The sequence below is a fragment of the Apteryx mantelli genome, chromosome 23, assembly GCF_036417845.1.
Source record: "Apteryx mantelli isolate bAptMan1 chromosome 23, bAptMan1.hap1, whole genome shotgun sequence".
NCBI classification, from domain to species: Eukaryota; Metazoa; Chordata; class Aves; order Apterygiformes; family Apterygidae; genus Apteryx; species Apteryx mantelli.
Window position 1 is genome coordinate 6864208 of NC_090000.1, and position 15153 is coordinate 6879360.

A 15153-nucleotide genomic window follows, 5' to 3' on the forward strand; every position below is an offset into this window, starting at 1 on the left:
TGGCGCGGGCCCCCAAGGAGAAGGGAAGTCGCACCTCATATTTCTAACATGAAAGTCCGGAGCAGAACCCGGCCGGCTGACATCCAGGCTGCTCATCCGGCTTTGGCAGTCGCGGCCCAAAGCAAACACCCCAGGCCTAGCTCTGCCCTTGCCCAAATTCCTTTCGCCGTGCGCCGGCCGCCCTGCGTGGACCGTGGCGTTGCATCGGATCCCTTCGAGGCGTCTGCCTTGATCGGCATCGCCCCCAAACCTGCCTCCTCCCGGGAGCGGTGCTGGGAGCTGGCGTTAGCGGGGGGTGAAGGGTGTTCAGCGGGGTGTTACGCGGCCGTGCGTTAGCAGGGACAAGCCGGCGGGGACGTTGCGAGTGGCTCGGTCACTTAGACACGGCAGGAAGGCTTGTGCTGGAGGTTACCTTCGCACGCTGCTCCTGAGACGCCTGCGCGGAGGTCTGCCGGCGGTGCTGCCTACCCCGGGAGACCCCAGCGAGGAGGAGCTTTCCTGCCCTGCGAGGTTTGGGAGACGCCAACCGTTTTCTCGCTCCCCGCTGGACGAAGAGCTTTTCCGAGAGAAGCCGGGCGAGGATTTTCCCTAGCACAGCACGCAGCCCGGCGGCTGCGAGGTGACCCCATCCAAGCCAGACCCCAACCGCTCGCTCCCATGTTGACCAGAGCTCAGGACGCCTTCGCACAGAAAATTTCAGCGCGTTGCTATTTTCCAGTAGGGTCAGGGGGAAAGGCCTGAAGCAGAAAGCTTCTGGCCAACTGTACTCGTTGCGCGGCGGGGTGGGGACCGGGCCTTGTAAAAGGCGCAGTGAAATGCTGAGGAGAGCTCAAATAACAACATAAACTCTGCTGGCCATGAAACGCGTGTGGAGGCTCCAGCGGCCTGGCTCCTGTTGGGTTCTCCATCGTCCAGCGCCGTCCCCGGGGTCGTGGAGAGACTTTGTTCTTCCCAGCTGCCTGCGCTCCGAGCAGAGCAGCCTTCGCGTTGGGCTTGTGGGGGGTTTTTTTTGTTGATTTTTTTTAATCCTTAATACCACGTTATTTTTATATAAGCCTCTTTCCAAGACAGGACCTATAAAATGTTCAAGCGATAACAAAGCAAACAGACCTTCTGTCCCCTCTCCCTGCCCCTTCCTCCCCGAGTAAATATTTTTAGCTCTCGTAAACACAAGCTATGAAGCACTTGAGAGCAGAAACCAGCGCTCTGCATCGAGGGGGAGGCACCGCCGCAGGGGCAGCAGGGAGGCGGCAGCCCCCGTCGCTCGCTTGCCCCAGCAAAATCCCAAATTGCGCCCTTCCTTTCTCACCCCCCCAGCCGGACCCCACGGCGCGGGTTCGCGCCCCACCGCGTGCTCAGCCCCTGCCTTCCCTCCTGCCCGCGCGGCCCAGCGCCTCGGCCTCCTGCGGGGCGGAGAGGGGCGAAGAAACTGGATGTCCGGGACTTGCCGGAGTCGGCAGGATGACGGACTCGTACCCTGCCGTGGATGAAAATCTCTTCCCCCTACCCCGAAGGGCAGGGAGTGGTGGCTCCGCATCTGCACCTTCTCAGGCTTTGCGCTGAGGACTTTCTCCAACCGGGAACACATGGTCCAAACGTTCAGGTCTGTCCTTCGCGGGGAGCCGCGAGGAGGCAAAGCTCCGCAAAGCAGGTGCTGAACTGGGATTTTCGAAGTAAACCAAGGGAACAGGCTGTCCAGATCTCAATGACTTGGAGTTGGCTATCCCCAAATGTCACATACCTTCGAAAACCCTCATCTCCCTTGTTAACGCTCCCCAGCCCTTGGCAAATATTGTGCCGGAGATGCTGTGTGCAGCGGTGCTTGTGACTTTACTGCCTCTTGGATCTCGTAGCGCCTGGATTATATGCTGATGAAGTGCTGTGTTTCAGTTTAGATAGCAGAGGAAAGGGAAAAAAAAAGGTTTATAAGTCCTCCATTTCTGCCTGCTCGGCTCCTGCTCTCCAAGCGTGAGGGCTCAGTTCGCGGCTCCGCAAAGCCCCCCGGCAGAGGGGCACCTCGGCCGAACGGAGGCCCCGGGCCTCGCCGGCTCAGGAATCGGCAGCTGGAAACGGAGACCCCCGTCGAAGCAGCATTTCAACCTGGCCACTGTCAAAAATCGACATCCACATGCTGAATGCGTCAAAATCTGGGTTTGAGACCCGTAAAGGGCCGTGGGCTGGGAGGAGGCATTTACACTGAAAACAAAGAAGTTGCTCCTGCGACTTGGGCCGAGGTCAAAGCAGGCTCGGTGAGACGCTGGCTGCCTTCGGTGCCCAGCTCGCCCGGGTCGCGAGAGCCGGGCTGAGCTGTGACTTTGGCTTCAGCGCGGGCAACACCAAGCTGCCCAGGGTGCTTTGCCGGGTGCTTTGCCTGCTCGGAGGCAGGCTTTGCCTGCTTATCCCGAGCAGAGTAATATTTCTCCTCTGCGTAAGCCCTGTTTTGATCACACAATATAACTGGAATCTTCAACAAATTTTCCCCAAATTCCTGGAAGAATTCATCCTTCTTTTTTCTCTTCTTTTTTCTTTCCTAGTCAAAATATTGACTTTCAGGGAAGTCTGAGCAGCTGCAGCGCTTCTCTGTTCTTTGTTGGAGGCTAGGGCAATGTTTTTATACAAATTACACAACGGACCACAAAGAAGATAAATAACTTGCCCACAAAGATTATCCAGACAACTGAGTAGTGAAGCAAGAAATGCAGTCGAGGAGATGTGAGGTCTCAGGGCTGAACCCAACTTGCTAGCGATTAGTGGGAGGGCTGGTATTTAACCCGACGAAGCCCTGGTGCCTCCCTCCCGTATCTGTGCTGACCAGTGCAAGACGTCTCCAGCGAGGGGACATCCAGAAGTGGCTGGAGAAAGCCAGCAGCGCTGGGGAAGGAGATTGGGAGAGGCTTTGATGGGAGCAGATACGGCATTCGTTTGAATGCAACAGCCCTTTGAAGAACCAAGGGCCCGAGCGCCCGGACGGAAAGCAGCTTTCTCTGGCTGGCCCGGGCTGCGGGTCGCAGGGGCTGCCGAGCGTCCTCCCGTCCCTTGCGGGAGCCACCCGAGGGAGATCTGGAGCCGCAGGCCTGGGGAAGGGGCTTAGTGGCACGGCTTAATGCAGCAAGACCGGAGCTGGGCACACGTCCAAAGTTCAGGGCCAGGCATGACTTGGGATGAATTTCCCAAGCTATCTGAGCCCCCTGGGTTTGCGAGCTTTGCGGAGTCTCCTGGGATCGGATTCCCATGTTGGATTCCCAGCTCTGGAAGCTAGAAAGCTTCCCAAAGGGGCCAAAATACCATCTGCCGAACAGCCTGGTTCTCAGGCTATTTGGGGTATTTTTATTTCTGAACAGCGCAAAACACGGAGGAATTTATCTCTGCTTTGAGGGTCCTATTCTCCTTCCTCCTGGGGAGCTCCCTTCCTGCTGCCGTTCCTCCGGCGGTGCTGCGAGTCAGAGGCCACCTCCTCTAGCCGCCCCAGCCGGTGCCTCTTCCCACCATTCCCCCTTCCCCAGAAAGCTTCCTGCCCGGTTCAGCTCTGAAAAAATCCCATTGCCATTGGGCACAATCGCGCAGAAACCCACTCCCTGCTTTCTCCCTCCCTCAAGCATTTGTAAGGTTAGCTGGGATGTGATTTGTACAACTTAGGATACGGCATGGTTTTGGCCAATTTCTTGATCTCCCTTAGCTTTAGCTATCCAGCAGCAGCATCTAAAGAAAGGGGATGGTGAGCACCTTCCATAACCTGGCCCCAAAGATGAGCATCTCGTGCATCTGTTTCCTTCTCTATAAAACACCTTGGGATCAGCTTTTCTGTCCCTGCAACGCGAGGGCTGTGCAAACGCTATAGGGACCCGGCAGGTGTTCGGGTTTAGGCAGCGGGATCTGCTGAGAGGCGGGCGAATGTTTCCTCCACGTTCAGCCCACACTTAAACAGTTTGTTCAAGGAGGATTTTTCCTTTGGTTTCCAGCTAATCCCTTGCATTAAGATGTCCAGGGGACAAGTGCTAGTCGAGGTGCCCGTGCCGTCGGTAGGGACGTGCATCCCTTTGCCGGGCGCCGTCCGGCAGCTCAGCAGGGTTTGCCGGTCGGGACCCTTGAGGAGCTGTGCGCGTGCTGCCTGCAAGCCGGAGCCCGCGTAGGGAAGGAGCCGCCATCCTGAAATAATGTTATCTTAGCAAATTGTTTTGTTATGGTTGCCGGATTCCTCGAGGAGCGTTGCTTAATCTAGAAAAGCAACGGTTCCCAAAGCAGCGGAAAGCTCTTCATTATCAGCTTTGAGGAGCTCAGAGATGAGAGATTAGTGGGAAAGACCCGCAAATCCACTTGCTTGTGAAAGAAAAATAGGTGATCTCTCTCCAGTAACATGTGCAAAAGCCCTGGAAATAGGCCCTGCGCCCAGACGTGAGCTCAGCTCTCGCCAGGCGGCGTTCCTGCCCCAACCGTCCCAGCTGGTGTCGGCAGGTGAACGGATGGGGGCTGTGAGCAACCATCAGCATTCGTCTAGCTAACAAAATGTAGTGCAGAATATAACGGGGAATATAATTCTCCATTATGCATGTGCAATATTTTGCACATGCAATATTTTGATCAAACCCCAAATATTTCTACTCAGAGAGGCACAGCATTGGCTCACAGGATGCAAAAATGACATGTCATGTTGTTCTAACACCCTTTATGCACCACAGGTGGCCAGGAGCCCCCAGCCTCCTCCCTGACGGACTCTGTATCACCGTCTGCCTAGTGACTGTGATTTCCAGGGTGTTTGACCGCCCATATAAAAGGCACTGGTTTGGCTTTTTTCTATGGCTATCTCAGTGAGCATGAAACAACGAGGATGTGCAACCAGGCCAGAGAAAGTAGAGAAGATATAGTATAAGGATGTTACGAAAGTAGGACTGCAAGAGATTTTGAGCCGTGCATCTTGGGGTGCACCCACCTACATGACTTTTTTTCTTTTGTGCCATGTTACTTTTCCTAATATTTTTGTGCACTGGGATTTTTTTTTTTTTTTTAAGAGGCATCCACAGAAATTGAAGTCAGCTGGGGGAAAAGAGGCAGAGCAGCAGGCTGGAGGACTAAAGCAGCGAACACAAGAGGTACATGTGTTCTCTGCAGTTTACAGTCACTCTTGGCTAGACGCTGATCCAGCAAAGCAATGTGATTTCTTCCCCTCACATGCTTGGCTTGTACCGAGACTCGAGAACGCTCATTTCTGTAGTGCAAAATGCCTTGCGTATCTCTTCCTAGCCCTTGGCTCACCGTCCAAACCAGAGCCCTAAAACCGCTCGGCCGGGTTTGGCGTCAGGCCTGCTGCTGCCTCCTGTTAGTCACTCCTGCAGGGGCACCGAAGGCTCCCGTGCGGGAATCCGACTGAATTTTGTCCTGGTGCCGCCTCCGCAGCCTGGATTTGAGCAAGAGCTGTCCATTGCTTCTAGCCTCAGAGGTCACTTGGCACAACACCGCGCAGCACACAAGAGAAGAAAAGGCATATGGGTAGGTGAACCGCTTTCAAAGAGCAGCAGAAACAGAAATAAAAGAGCCATGCAGGAGAGACAGAAAGGTGCCGGACATGAAAGCGTGGAGGAATCAAAATAGCAGCCTGTGGGAAGCTAGGTCCTTTACGAGGGCTCGTAAATCACTGAACAGTCCCCCAGAGCAAGGCTGTTCTGCAAGGCAAGGTGGTTTCTCTCCATCACACAGATATGTGCACTGAGGGCATTTGCTGCACGCACTTGTGATACCTGTGACAACATTGCTGCAGGTCGAGTGCACATTTTTTCCAATGGAAAAGCAGCAACGTCCACTTTAAAGAAGTTTCCCATTACTCCCAGTACTTCCATTGCAAAAGCAGTCAGGGAGACCCCAAAGCAAGGCCACAAACCCTGCTCCGACTGCGGGCTGCACACATCCAGAATTTAAAAAAAAGAAGGTCCAGGCTCAAAGGAGTAGTTTAATCTCAAAGTGAGCAAACAGAGGCATCGCCTCCCAGGCTCGCCAGCCTCGGCTCCCTCCAGAGTCAGCGCTTAGACACTTTTTGAAAAGGTCTTCCCAAATCACGTGCCTCCAAGGGGACGAACGGACGGTGGCCTCGGAGCTCCTGCGCTGTCCACGGCCTCTGAAAGGAGCCAAGAGCTTGCGTTAGGGTTGGGGTTGGGGTTAGGGTTAGGGTTGGGGTTGGGGTTAGGGTTAGGACCAGAGGAATCAGCAGGATGGAAGCAGCAGAGTAGGAGGGACGGAGGGGGAGAGCGCTGTGTCCCAGGCCCCAAAATGTCTCACCGTCACCCTGTTAAAGATTTATCCCAGAGGAGTTCGGCTCGCTGTCCCAGACGGGTAGGATTTCAGGCCCTTTCCTAGACGACTGGCGTGCTGGCGTCCCTCCCGGCCAGCAGCGCAGCGCTGGCACCCGCCACCGAAGCCCCCCGCACCCGTCCGTCCCTCCCGTCGCGTTGTTTGGTTTCTCGGCGTTTTCAGCCTCTACGCTCTCCGCCGCGAGGGGAATGTTGTCGGGTTTTTATCTCCTTTCCGCTCCAGGTTTATCAGTTATTTATGTATTTAGGTTTATTGCTTTCCTTGTTCATTTTGTCGTTTGGTTTCCTCAGTCCCCAAGGCTGCTGAAATGAGGCACCGAAAAAAAAAAAGTACAAATTATCATTATTATTTGTATGTTCTCTGGAACAAGCCAAGAAAGAGCGTCTCTGGGGAAAGGGTGGGATTCGCCTCTGTTTGTTTCTTCAGAGACAGTATTAAAAAGCAGAAATGTGGAAAGGCCAGTGGAATAGTTAACCCTTGCCGGAGCTGCGTCTTCAAACCGACGGCGGGAGCGCGTGGCAGGCTGCCTGCGCCGGGGCTTGGAGAAGCTCGGAGGGTTCAGGGACGGGGCGAAGTGAAAAAGGAAAGAGCAGATGCTTTCGGTGGCTTTGCAGGAGGCAAATTCAGGGGCTTCGTAAGGACCCGGCTTTGCTCTCCGGGAAGCGATTCTGCGCCTGCCCGGCTGAGCGGCAAGAGGCAGCTCGTAGCGGAGGGCCAGCGGGACTGGCAGCCGCCTTGCCGGCTAGGAAAACCTGCCTTTCCTCCGCAATCTCGCCATTGCTCAGAAAAGCCCTTCTTTCTCAGCTGCTTCTCCTCTGCTCAGCAGTGCCAGCTTGCACCGTTTTAGCTAAACCTTGCGTTTTTTTTCCTCTGTCACCTCACGCTCCGGAGCCCGGAGATCTGCGACTAGGAGGCAGCTCAGCTTTTGCCACAGAAAAGGTTTTCTTGCCCCAGCTTCCAAAAACGCCTGAAAACATGACCTGAATGCAACCTGGCGCTCTGAGCCCGAGAGGCAAATAAAAAGAAGCCCACGTTTATTATTTGTAAAGAAAACTCGTTATTTTTAAGGCCGACCTCACCATTTTTGGCACCTGGTTTATGGTTTTAAGTGTTTTGGGCTGGCAATGCAGTGGTCTCTCTAGGAGAAATACCTGGCTCTGGCACAGCCGATTTCCACCCCGAGCAGCAAAGCAAACCTCTCCGCTGGTGTGACCCCTGCCATGCCAGAGGGACAGCCAGACCTGCGAGCCCCCTGATTGCAAAAAAGCTACTGAAACAGGTGAAGCAATATCCATTGAGCCCGATAAAATGAGGCACATGCAGGAGACTGTTAAAAAATCCGTAAAGCCTTTTATAATTGCCTCGGCACTGGAACTGGGAGGAAGGAAGGATGCATGGAACGATGCAGTATCATTTATACTGGAGGTTGTCTTTTATATATATATAAAAAAGGGCTTTAGACAACAATGCCTTAAAATTTTGTGCTTCACGTCTTCATCAAGATTTCAGATCCTTGCTCTTGAGGAGCTAGCGATAGTCATAAGAGCCAGGAGGAGAATTCAGCCCTTCTCTCACCTCTTCCCTTTTTCCTCCTCACAAGCAGAAAAGTAAGTTCAAAGGGAATAAGCCCAAGATGCCCTTTTCAAAAAGACACACATTTCAAGCAGTTTCAGACAACTGAAAAAAAAAAAAAAGCCACATTGCAAGCAACATAAAAGTGTTTTTCCTTGCCTCCCCCGTCCCTTCTTGACAAGCTCTCACGCAAACGTGTTTTGCCTGCGCCCCCGGGGACTGTGTAGCACAGCAGGCCGCAAGCACGGAGGGTCTCCGGCTGCTCTGCGATGCCCTGGAGATGCGGAGAAGCCAAAAACTGGGATTCAGGTGGGATAACAGCTGCTTTGCATTAGCAGCGCTAGGCAGCAGGAGTCCACGAGTGCATCTCCCTCTCGAGGTTTCCCTTGTTTTCACTCTTTCGCCGTGTTTCCTTTTCCCTCCCCGCACTCCCTTTTTCCTGCCTTTGTGTTAGAAAACACAGCCCAGGTTCTCTCCGTCTTTCAGTGCCCATTTTCCTTCGTGTTTGTTTTTCTGCCTAACATATCCTCACCTCGAGGTAAGGAAATGCTGGAGCCAGGGGGTTAATGGGAAACTTGGGAAAACTGTGATCAAGCCCATCCCTCGCCACGGCCATCCTGCGTGACCCTGAGCAAGACCCAGCTCTCGTTTCCCCTTAAGTGCTTAAGTTAGCTAAAGAGGGAGGAAGATGTGGCCTTTAGCTTCTCTAAGCTCAGTTAACGGATAGCGTGGGGATATGGGCGCTTCCCAGACTCCCCGGGATGCCGCAAGACGCCCAGATGCTCTGACAGACAAGGCCATAGAGGTAGCTTAAGTAGACTCCTTTCCGTCTGCCCTTTTCTCATCATCTCGCTCCACCTTTCCCTCCATCCTCGGTCCAGATGTCCTTCCCGTACCTCTCAAGCCTGTGTTTATAAAACATATGGGGCTGTCTCTGGACAACATATGTCATCGAGAACATAGAGAGCCTTAATTGTCTCTGTCATGATGATGTGGTCCCTGTAGTGACTATAATTTTGTTAACATGTGTTTCTGCTATTCAGACCCTGCGTGTTGCACTTTGAAAATATTGCGAACGATATATACTTGACTAAAAGACTGAAGCAGTATATTAACAAGAAAAAGGGTCTGTTCGGTGACGTGGGGAGGGACATATTTAGTATATTCCCTGAGTTCTGTGCACCACAAAGGCTTTGATTCAACCTCGGTGGAAACTTCAAGCATGTGTGTTAAGTTGCTTTGCTTAAAGGCTGTACTGAGCTGGGAGGTGCTGAAGTGCCTGCTCAAAATTAAGAACATGCTTAAGGGTGAGGAAAAAACGTGCGGCATTTAAGAATTAATAGCAATTAAGCACCAAAACGTGTCGCTAAGTGCCGCGGTGGCGAAGGGACAGAATGTATCGGTGGGTGAAATTTGGGATTAAACAGCTGTGCTGGAGATCGGAGGCTTCGAGTCCAGCCAGCGCCAACCAGGCTAGTGTTGACTTCTGCACCTTCTGCTGCGACGCTGCTTCCGCTCGGTCGGACACGCGGGGACGGTTTGCTCCGGACGGGTTAGGGGTGCGCTCCCACCTCGATTACCTTATTATCCCTTCATAATCCCAATACATTTCATTCTCACCCCTCTCCTTTGCAGGAAAGAGACGCTATGCCAAAGGAGAAACCCAAGCAGTATTGCTCGTGTCCAAAGGCAGAACCAGAAGGGGACCGCGACCTGGCTTAAGCTGACGTTTACAGACAGAACATTTAGAAACAGCATTTCTAAACAGCGTGACCTGGACTTGATGCTCACAGCCACCTGAAAGGGTGCAAAATGCTCTGTCTAAACCCTGCAGTCTCTAAGCAATATCTATTTTTTTAATTTGGAGCAACAGCAGCTGTTACTGTCACTGCGGCTTCGCTGCTGCAAATTATTGCCTTTACGCATGGATTACATATATTGTTGTTACCTACAGGACTCCAAAACAGTTTTCCCTGAGGGCTTATATTTCCAGAGCTGTCAATCCAACACCTTTTACCAGTGCTAAATTCATTTACAAGGAGAAAAAAAAAAACGCTTTAAAAAGTAAATAATCAAGCCACATTAAATAACCATTTGGGAGACCATCAGCCTCCCAGACTCGCTTGGCTGAACTTGATATTAATTATGCTAAATCCAAAAGCAGCACCTTCCCCAGGAGTCCACTGGAAAGCTCTCGCTGTTCCCCCCCCGTGGCTGCAGCTTCCAAGGGTTTTACCTAATGGAGGGTTGTAATCTTTAACAGCTGCCGGATTCGCTCGGCTCGTTCCCTTGCCTTCGTCAGGAGCGCGGTCCCTCTGCCTCTGCCACCGCTTCTTTGAGGAGTATGCCCTTACAGGAGCAGACGCGTGGGATGGAGAGCTCGAGCCGCTCTAGAGAAGCTCTCGCTGCTGCCACCGGCGAGCCGGAGGTGAGAGGCCGCTTGCCGTAGATCCGTGGGGCCCTGCTTGCCAGATCGGAGTTGGCCAGACGATTTTGGCACCGACCTTGTTGTATAATTGGGCGTCTCTTTTAAAGAAAAAAAAAAAAAAAGGCTTGTGGGAACGTGTCAGTTTGCTGGCTGGGGCGGATGATGGATCCTCGAGGAAGTTTAGTCTGCGTTACTCCACGACTGACCCGCTGCCCGTTTCGGTGGGCTCCCGAGCCCCGAGTTTCCTGCAAACGCGGGACTCGGGGTCGCAACGGGTGGCACGTCGTCAGAGCCGCCTTGGTGGGGAAGAGGCCTTTTCCGCGTCGAGAGCAGGCTTTCCTGCCCGAGGTGGAAGGAGGTGGCTGGAGCCAGCGCAGTCTGTCCTGTGAAATCAGCCCCGCGGCCGCGCTGCCCCTGCGAGGGGTCGCGGCGGAGCCCCAGCTCGGGGGTCCCTCCTCCGCCCGGATGAGGACGAGGTGCCTCTTCCCAGGGATTTGCTGCCGTTTCCCGCGCTGGCGGGTGACGCCGGGCGCCCCGACACCCCACCGCCACCGGCGTAAAGCCCCGGGCGAGCCTCGGTGTCGGCGTCTCCGGAGCTGAGCACTGCTCTGGAGCCACCTAGTGACACCTCACGCCGTGGTCCTTCCCCCGCGCGGGGTGGCGGGCGTCCCACGCGCCCCGCGAAACCTCTGCCGCCACCGGCCAGCCCGGCCCGCTCGGCGCCTTCTGGCTGCCCTCGCACCGGGCGCCCGTTTCGGACACGGGCACGTCCACCCCGAACAGCCCCTGGCTCTTCCTCGACGGAGCGAAAGGGGTCGAGCCGCCCGAGGAGGCACGTCGCCGCCGCCGGAGCGAAAGCGCGGCCGTGCCGTGCTCCCTGCAGCGGGCGCAGCACCAGGTAATTCATCTCAGCCGCTCCGTTTCAAGCTGCGATTAAAAAAGAAATAATCACGGCAGTCGCGGGAGATGGGCGTCGTGCCGAAAGCAAATCAGGTGCTTGCAGCAGCCCCGGCGTTCGGTGCACGAGCCCGGTGCGCTCGGCGTAGGGAGAAATCGGTCATCCTGCCAGGCAGAGTCTAAGTCGGGGGGGTTGTCTCCTCTCCACCGCCCTGCTCCACGTTGCCGTCTCGTTTCACGTCGCTGACCTCGCATGAATATCCGTGTTTTCTTTCTGCGATGCTAGGCAAGGCCAGAGCTCTGCTTTGCCCTTCACAGTTTGTTTCCCCCCGGGAATCGTGTTCTGCACGACATGTGTTACCAATTAGGTCCATTTGTTCAGCCTACGTCTGGTTTTGCTTTTGTCTCCTGGCAAAATAATAATAATAATAATAATAATAATAATAATAATAGTAATGATAATAAAAAGGCAGGATCCCAACCTCGGAGAGCTGAGCTGCAGCCACTTCTCAGTCGGAACGAGGAACTCTTGACCAAAAGGAAACATGAGGCGCGATTCCTGACCTTGCCAGGGATGGTTTTTCTCCCTGACATTACACTTCAGGTAACCCCTGGTTTTTTTTTCAAGCTTCTCAAGTTTCAGCTTAGAACAAATTAAAACAAGCAGAATTCCAGGCAGTCCCAGATGCAGGATCAGATTTTAATTTCAAAAAGGCACTTAGTATGCACTGACCAAGCCATCTTCAATCCTTGGACTCAGCTAGCGATACACCAGGGATATATTTGGAGCGAAACACTCAGTGGTTTGGCTAGTAAGCACCAGAGGACCCTCGTTCTCAGCAAATCCCTTTGTGTATTAAATCATTTAGAGAGTTTAGCACTTGTTATACGTGTTACTGTAAGAGCTTAAGAGGCTAAAGGTCTCTGTGTGTCACATCACGCATACCAGCCGTGTCTCGTGCTGCTATGCCGTGGAGGTAGCTTCAATTTTCATGCCATTTTTACTCCTTAAAAACAGAGGAGCGGCTGTACTGGATCAGATCAGCAGTCTGGCTAGTCCAGCGTGCTTTCTCCAAGAGTGGCCAAAAGCAGATGCCAAAGGAAGCAGTTAAGAACAGGGCAAATGTGCAGTGCAAAGAGTGGATGGGAGCCTAAAACAACCAGGGGAGCTGCCATGCCCTCGCTCGGTAAAGGACTTTGGCGAGTCTTCAAAAGTCGCTGTCCTCACCACATGGGCTTGTTGGGTTTAGGTTTGTTTGTGGTCCTTTGTTTTTCCACTCAAACCCCGCAGTATTCTCCGTGTGCCAAAGCCGGAGAACAGAAAATAAAACGCTAACAGAGGAACGTTTCAGAAATACTCTCCGTGTCCAAGGCTGGTCCAGCAAGCCCGTGTTCAACACATGCTTACGCCTGCCAGCATGGGCTGCCCAGGCTGGGCCGTACCACGGGGAAAAGGCTGCTTTCCCTCTGCTGGCGGCCGTGCCGAATGCCGCCGAGCCCGGGCACGGACTCGAGGTGTAAATACGGCGCCTGCGGTGTAAATGACTCCCGGCTTTGCCCTTCTCCAGACAACACACTTGCTGGGAACTTGAAGGGAATTCCTGGGCTGGTCTTCTGGAAAGCAAACCAACAACGTAGACCTCGGACCGGGGCCATGCCGGGCGAGGTGCCCCCTCTCCGCTCGCCGCAGCAGACCTTCCTAGGCTTTCGGGAAAGAAGGTGGCCTTCTGGCGCTGTAATTGCAGCAAGTGATTCCTGCTGGGTGTCTTCCCAGAGCTGAGTGGGCTCTTTGTGCAACCGGCTGCCTCGAAAAGCAAACAGGCGGCCGGGCGGTGCGGGCAGCCGCTGCGCTCTCAGCCGTGCCAAGTGTTTCGTAGCTGCCTTGCCACCTCCAGCGGCTGGGATGCTGGGCCCGGAGCTGGCAGGCGCCCCCGGCCGAGAGGAAAGCCCGGCAGAGTTCATTTAAAGCACAGCCAGCAAGGAAGCGTTTGGCCGGGCTGTGCAACCGCTTCCCAGCTTCCCGGCGAAACGAAGCCTCGAGGTTGCCCCAACCTTGGCAAGGCACAATGCAAGGGGCTTTATATATATATATACATATATATATATATATATATATATATATATGAATACGCTTTTCATCTATAGAGATTAGCAACCTTGCCAGAGAGGCAGGTGGGAATCCCTTCGGCGGGTGGGAAGGAAGCGGAGAACAATGTCCCGAGCAACGGCCCCGAGCAGAAACGGCAGCAGGCGCTGAATATCCCTGCTGCACCAGGCCCCCGCTCCGCTCCTGCATCCTGTCCTGCGCTTCGCGGTCCGCTCAGAATGCCACTGTTATTCGTGCCTGTGGCTCCCCAGGGATCCTTTTCCCGGCCGTTCCCGGCGCAGGGCTGCTTTGCTGGCCGGAGGTGGTGCCCGCATGCACCGCCAGGACAGCTGCAGCCACCGAGGAGGCTGCAGCCGCACCCATTGCAATTTTTAGCCTCTTTCCCTACGGAAATGAGTCTTACGCCTGTCAATCTGTCAGCCCGTCTGCTTCTCCTCCCTACCGGTAAGCTCTGAATCCCTGGCCAGTTTTAACCAAATTTGACAGCAAGGCCAAGGTTTCAGAGTTACAGATTTCCTTCACCATTGGTGGAGCTGGAGGAAGAAGACGAAGATGTATTTGTGTCCCCTGAAGGGAAAAGTAGCCAGCTCAGCCCTTTATTAGACATCAGGGAATCCACACCAGGGCCAGCACATGGACTCCAGGCGTCACCAGTGGTGCAAGGGCTTGTTTTGCTCCCCTGCTCCCGGGCGAGGTCTAATGCCTGCCGGGTTTGGTCGAAGCCCAGGAGCCGGGGGGTCAGCTGGACGCGGCGGGCAGGGCATGACTAACACGGACCGGAAACGGCCACACCGTCCTCCAGCCGGGAAGCCGGCCCGGCCCGCTCCTGAATCACAGCAGGCCAGTGCCGGGCTACTCCCAGCCTGCGGCTTTTGGGGACCCAGGTCGGCACGGGGTTCCTGCTGGGAAAAGCTACTCCTTCCCCTGCCTGGGCATAGCACTGCTTTCCCGGTATCGGTTATCTTTTGCCAGGTCCCGTTCTTGCACTTGAAGCCTGATACGGTTGTGGCATGTCACCTGCGTCACTCGCTTGTGCCAGGTGTCAGTGTTTGCCTCCAACACATTCGGTCATTGCCGGCTTTCCTCCGCCAATATTCCCCGAGCAAACAGACCGCGACTTGCCTAAACACGAACCTGCCCTTTGAGCGGCCGTTTCTGACACGAGCACTTCGTTTCTCCCTGTCTTACCAAGCAAATCATGTATTTCACCCAAGTTTTTGTCTCTCTCTCTGGTTTTCAAGGACGCACGACTGGAAGTGTGGCCATCGCCCGTTCCCAGAGGCACGAGGTCTAGCTGAGGTTCCTGCTCCTGCGCAGACACGCGAGGGAAAAGCCACGGCAGGGGCCGCTCGGCGGGCGCGGGGGAGAAGCAAGTGGGACACGCGCTCTGCGGCATCCCCAAACGCAGCGGTGAGTCGCACCGGTCCTCCGGCGTTCACTGCGCCGCGCGGTCGGGGCCAGGAGCCACCCTCGCCGGGCTTCACCAGCCGCACGCGGGCTAAGCCATTACACGCGCGTGCATTTTTTGCTGGTGGTATCATAGCGATCGAACGGTTGTAATGAGGAGCCCTCAGCTCCTCCGGCTCTGCAAATAAATGTCTCCGCTTTTCCCTGGGTGTTTCTCTGGGAGCACGAGGCACGTGGCCCGTGAAACCAGCCCCGGCTGGACCTCCAGCCCCTGCGAACACGCACCAGTTCCTCACTGTCCGGAAAGCTACACTTGCTCGCACCGGGTGGAAATCTCGCTGTCTGTTCTTAATAAAGCTGTGTGCAGCTGGAGCCTTTGCAGCGTGCGAGATATTTGTGCTGAAACTCGACTTTCTTGGGGGGAGAGGACCAAGCGATCAAT

At 54.6% G+C, this 15153-nt stretch overlaps 1 long non-coding RNA gene across 3 annotated transcripts in view; it reads left to right on the top strand.

Annotated features, from left to right (window-relative positions):
- Positions 1-15042, top strand: part of LOC136994034 (uncharacterized) — a 141861-nt gene extending 126819 nt beyond the window's left edge. For 2 of the 3 annotated variants that reach the window (XR_010886258.1, XR_010886259.1), the window contains one exon: positions 14546-15042. This is a non-coding gene — a long non-coding RNA (uncharacterized lncRNA). Of the gene's footprint in view, positions 1-9507; positions 9647-14545 lie in introns of those variants that run through there. The other variant, XR_010886260.1, reaches the window with a different exon arrangement.
- Positions 15043-15153: the final 111 nt, after the last annotated feature.